This window comes from Thunnus maccoyii, chromosome 4 (genome assembly GCF_910596095.1).
Source record: "Thunnus maccoyii chromosome 4, fThuMac1.1, whole genome shotgun sequence".
In the NCBI taxonomy this organism is placed as follows: Eukaryota; Metazoa; Chordata; class Actinopteri; order Scombriformes; family Scombridae; genus Thunnus; species Thunnus maccoyii.
In genome coordinates, this window is record NC_056536.1 from 19,169,475 (window position 1) to 19,175,474 (window position 6,000).

At 39.9% G+C, this 6,000-nt stretch overlaps 1 long non-coding RNA gene across 1 annotated transcript; it reads left to right on the forward strand.

Moving 5' to 3' along the window:
- Positions 1 to 2,461: 2,461 nt before the first annotated feature.
- On the forward strand, positions 2,462 to 4,232 carry LOC121896448. Its single transcript, XR_006096005.1, has 3 exons — positions 2,462 to 2,552; positions 3,838 to 3,871; positions 4,022 to 4,232. It is a non-coding gene; the product is annotated as an uncharacterized LOC121896448 (long non-coding RNA).
- The last annotated feature ends 1,768 nt before the right edge of the window (positions 4,233 to 6,000 follow it).

Genomic DNA, 6,000 nt, shown 5'->3' on the forward strand with positions numbered 1-6,000 from the left:
GTAGCTCATAACCCTGTACCTCTGTAGCTTTTCTCTGCAGGCTGATGCACCTTTTGCCAATTAATTAAGTCGTCTGAGCATCAGTCCGGATGCATAACCTCTGCCAGTTTCTAACAGGAGGAACCACTGGAGTTGGGGTGGGGGATTTGGGGGCAGCTAATGGCAGTCAGGCTGGTGCAATGTGTCTGTGCAGCAGCAGGTACAGGGATCTCCCCCTTCAACCCCTACCCCAGGGAGCTGAGTAACATTGTGACTGCGTCCCGACTCTGCTACTGCAAAGTCACACACCTGCATCACTGTGACAGCACACCGCAGAGTTTGGACCGTCTGTCTCTTTATATTTCATGTATTTATGTGATGGAAAATGGGGACGTGAGTGCAGTTTCTTTTCTCTGTTAAAAGGTAAAAACAAAAGGAGGAGAGGCAGGGTGAGGGATAGAGATGGAAAATATGTATGCAAGAATGACAGAGATAACTGATGCAAGTTTCTGAGTGTGCGTGTAATGTTTACTTGCTCGATGCCAACTCTGGTGTCCAATCTATCCCATTAATTTAGACAGGAAATCATGTTCTCCGTCTGGCGGCCACTTTCAGTGAGTTATGGCTGCTCGTCCAAGCGAGCTGTTGTGATGAAAGGCAACTTTGCAGGGAAAAAACGTACCAAGAAACAAGCAAGCACATACACAGATTTACAGCACACTCATATATAGTACAGTGACAGGGTGATTTAGTGGCTTTTAATCATTCCTAAATTGCCTGTCGTTCCCTCTCTCACAACAACACTTGATTACACACACTGGTACACTACATGAAGCAGGATCCTACTCCAGTCAGACACTGGGCTCACACTGGCCCAGAGTTTTGTTGGTGCTGGGGCCCGGAAAGCTTGAGAGTCTATTACATTGATTCCTGTCTGACACTTGAAGTCGGAGCAAAGTGCAGTGTGAGCAGGGAGGGCAGTGAAACCTACATAGATCTCCACTGTAAAGGGCAAGACCGTGAAGACCAGGACTCTATCACTGCCATAAGTGGTGTGTGCTAAATCGCTGAATCCACTAAATCCACTTGTTCCACATTCGGCTGCCTTTCCGAAGGATTTCTGAGAGGTCCAGAGCCAGTTACTAGTGATTCTAAATCCCAGCTCCATGTGGTGCCAAGCTGATGTTTGACACCGCCAGAGGGCAGAAAGCTTTGGTCAGAGCTGTGTCCTTATCTGACTGCTATTTTATGGCACCGTTAATTCTACAAGTGCAGCGTTTACAGAACCATCATTTCACCACTTTCACTCAAGTATTGCAGTAGTTATGGAGTTTTTTAAAAAAATTAGCTTAACACTGAATTTACATAATAAAATGGCACATGATATGGGTAAACTGATCAACTAGATCAACCTATATATCTAAATTCAACCATTTAACCTTTCTAATCTAACCTTCTTTGTAGTGTTTGGGGGTCACAAAACCTGACAGTATCTCCATTTGGTCACCTGATGTATTCACTCTGTGCCCTAAAGCAGGATTCCAACTTTTTTGGTCTTAAAATCTAGTTGCTTACAGTGCAGGTTCTGTGTAGCTCCACCAAAAACTTAAAACATTTAGCAGTAATTTAGAAGAAAAAGAGCAAAGATTAGAGGAAAATGAGAAAATGTGTGTGGCTGAATTTTTTTTTTCTGTTTTCATATCCTGTTGATCATGACGTGACTTCTCAGATTTATCTTGCGACCCCTTGGGGGTTCATGACCCCCAGGTTGAGAACCACTGCCCAAAAGGTTGAGTAATGAATCAGTGAATGTGCACCAACATATGAATCAACCTCCTTGTTCAGTTTAAAACAGCACATATAATATGTGTGTCTGTTAAGAATAAATTTAGGCAGTTATAGAGCCTGACTAGCAAAAACAGCATATGTGTTTTGGCTGCATTTGCAGCTGTATACACCCAGGGCTTTTTAGGGTCATATTTGCAGATTGCTCTCTAATACCAAGGGCATTTTGGAACGTGTGAAAGCTGCTTGGAGATGAGGATTCTTAATCTCTCAATCCATTTTTGGGTTGTTTTGAAGGGTTTAGAGTTTTGTTGGTTTGTTGGACAGGCGCCTGGCTTCAGGATGTGGTGTTTGTTGTCTGACTGCTCACTAGTAGGGTCGAGATTAGCACAAATATACACACACAGACAGATATGCTAAAAACACACACATGCACTGCAAAATCACAGGCACGCAGACAGATGCACGGAAGAAAGTGCACAGTCATACTCTGACATCTTAAAATCTAAATGCATAAAATCTCATATGAGGATCTGCAAGTGAGGGCAAAGTACAATCACTTGGACAACTGTTGAAAATGTTCAAAGGGACTTAACTTTTGCTTAACAGTGGCCACTGTGGCCTCAAGTGGTAATTACAAAATACAAGGCACAATGAATTTGCCTTCATTTCCCACAATTCTCTTGAGTCAGCTGCTTTCAAGACGGCATCGTGTAGTGTAGTAAAATGCAGTGTAACAGGAGAAAATTAGAGAAAGTGACAAAGTCAGGGAACATACTGACCAAAGAGTAAGTAAAGATAGGTGTGACAAAGTGGGTGAGACTACATCATTTGTCCCCATTACACTTTGTATTCCTTTCCATATTTGTCATTTGAGTGTTTAGCTAGTAGCTATATGTAGAATTACTTCCACATACTATCCCAGTTTTTGTTTGTGTTTAGCATTGTTGTTACATTTACATCTGTATTTCTGGTTTAATCAAGACACACAAGTTAACTTATTGTTTATTAATTTAAGTCCTGAGTCTCTTGAGTTATAGATAATTGTGGATGTGAACAGGCCTAAATTTAAGTTATCCTGAGTTAAGACAGTTAAGACTTATTTGCTTGTATTCATTGCTTTTTTGAGACACTTGTTTTGCAAAGAATAAATACACATTCAACAAGTCTCCTCCTATCACCTTCCTAGCCACTCTGATCAGGCTTCCTCACAATAGGATATGCTTATTTCTCATGAATTCAACTTCTCACTTGTAAGTGGGAGATTATGTTCTTTAATTTTCTCTCACTCTTCTCTTATTTTGTCTCTCTCTTACTTTAAACTTTGCTCCACATTTGTTTTTAAATGTCAGCCCATGTCACCATATTATTGGATGTTATTCTGAATTATACCACTGACATGTTTTCTATCATGAAAGTATGTGTCATCCAAATGCAACATCATGCTTTCATGTGATTTCAATAGGTTTTGGATAGTAATAGAGGTCTACAGTATGTCACAGAGGCATAAGCAATATTTGGATGTGACTACAAAGGCAATACTTGTTAATAGTATAAATGGTATTTTATACAGTTTGAGTCTTATCCTTTAAAGGACCTTGGAATTGTTTGGATTCTCAACTTTGAAAAGTCACAACAGCAAGATAAGTAGGGCAGCTTTTTATCACTTGAATAAAACATATTAAAAAGTTAGAGGATTTATATTTCCGAGAAATTGGTTCATGCATTAATCTCAACTTAGATTACTGTAAAGCTCTCTTTGCTGAAATAGCAAGGTTTCAGCTCACTCAATGCAGCACACTGACTCCTCATGCTTACACGCAAAGCTGAACATATTTTTCCAGTACTTAAATCACATCACTGGCTCCAAGTATAACACAGAATCAACTTTAAAAACATTGTATGAAGAACTTAATGGTGCTTGTCTAACTGTACCAAGAATAAGATCCAGTTCTGATGAGGGTGCCTTTAGTTACTTTTGTCCTGTTTCCTGGAACAAACTGCCTGATGACCTGAGATCTATGATAGCTGTGGCCATAAAACAATAAACTTTATTGCTGTTTGTGTCTGCAGGATGGACTCCAGGTTTGTCAATCTCTTTTGGTGGGTGAGTAGTTTTTGTTGCATATTTTCCTCCCCTTTTCTTTCACTATCGTTTTATTGATTAAATATTTTGCACACGTTATTTGTCAATGTATGCATTTTGATGCAAAGCAGAACAGCAAGAACACAACTATGCCTCCTATTTCAATTTTAGACTCTTAATCCTTTCGTCTCAAAGCAGCAATATGGATGACGGACATCTTTACAAGACCCAGCACAATTCAGATGACACTTTTATCCCAATGTGATATCTGCAGTGCCAATTTAAACAATCAGATGTCCATGGAGTGGCTGGGGTTACCTGAACAGACAGCCATCACAAATGTCTAACCACACCTCCCCATTTACTGCACTATTGAATCTAATAAAAGACAATGTCTATTTATGTGTCTGTCTCTCACTGTGTTTCATTGTGATTCTCTCCCTTGCTCTCCCTGCTTCTCTATATGTGTGTGTGTGTGTGTGTGTGAGAGTTTCTGTATCTCGCCTGCAGCTGGTGTGTATGACTGAGTCTGGGGTTTATTGAGATGTATAGGATGACACAACTGTTATCATACCAAAGCCCCCAACTGTGTCAGTCATTCTGACATTGATCCTAGTTTGGGATTTTCAAATATAAGACACACACATACACATGCGCTATGGATTTATCTGATGTCTGAGTGCCTGTGTGTGTCTGCATACGTGTGTGTATCTGTGATGTGTGTCACACTCATCTTACATTGCCCCTCAGAGGTAGACTCTCTAATCCCCAAAGGAGGGAACAGAAAGGTCCTATAACATGCATTAGTTGGATTTGTGCTCTGTTGCTTGTGCAAACCCTACATGGATTTTCTGATGGCAAATCTAGTAATTCTCTCTTCTCCCTTCTTTAACCTCACAACCAGAGAGCAGCAAACACAACAGATTAGAGACGGTCCACCACCAACCAGGCTTACCTTGTTAGCTTCTGATGTTAGAGTCAATTACATCTGTCAGAGTGCATGAGAGGAGTGGAACAGTTGTAAGGGTAAGTCCTGTATCAAAGCCAACAAGACTGAGGTAGTTTTAAAGGATAATAATGGCTCATTACAACTTTGATCTTATGTATTTTTTATTTATGTTCTTCTTCATAATAATAATAATAATAATACCACCGTAAATATACATATATTGGTGGGAACCAAGCGAGTAGCTCTGGGTCTTAAAAGTGAAGCCAATGCTGAAGTGCCTTAAACCTGCATTCTCTCTGATGGCCAACAGAGGGCGACTCCACTAGCTCCAAAAAGAAGTCAGATTGTATAGAAGTCTATGAGAAAATGACCCTACTTCTCACTTGATTTATTACCTCAGTAAACACTTTCCTAATGAGTTTATGGTCTCAATCACTAGTTTCAATTCTTCTTGAATATAGCATGATGTTCATTTTGTAAATTACGGTCCCATTTAGAGTAAAATAGATGATAAAGCGGTACGTGCGTGGCTACATTGTGATTGACAAGTTGCCACCATGGTAACAATGTTGGTTGGGTAATGTAATCATGGCGTAACCCCAGATTCACAGATTATAGGCATGGCTGTAGCCGCCACTATTCCAGTGTGTTTTCAGTTCATGAAAGTTAATTGTGGCATTTTGGTCTTGTTCAGCATTTGGTTGTATTAAAAAAACCTATAAAGAATCGGATGTTCAATTTTTCTGGTAAGTACATTTTGTTGTTGTAAATGCAACGTGCTAACCAATAGTGGTGGGCCCAAATACAAACGTGTTATTCGGCAAAGCACAGATTTATTTCATGTATTTCATACAAATACTTTTATTATTATTTTATTTGTTTTCAGGACGAAAAAAAAACATGTTAAATACCAGTGCACAGATCGGTTACATTGCTATCTCACTCTCTCTCCTCTGCTCTGCTGTTACGTCAATCAGCAGGTCTCAATGAGGAGAGTCACATCCACCTGCTACATGACACACATTTCCTTATTTGGACATCACTCCAGGAGTTGGGGGTGTTCTCCAGAGATAAAGCTGAGCTACTGACATGAGCGAAGTGCTGTCAAGGGACTCTTTATAACCAGTTGTTCCCCTTCTCCTTTCCACAAAGGTTGTAAAAAAAAAAAAAAAACAGGCAATAAATGAAAAGTGTTAAGTGA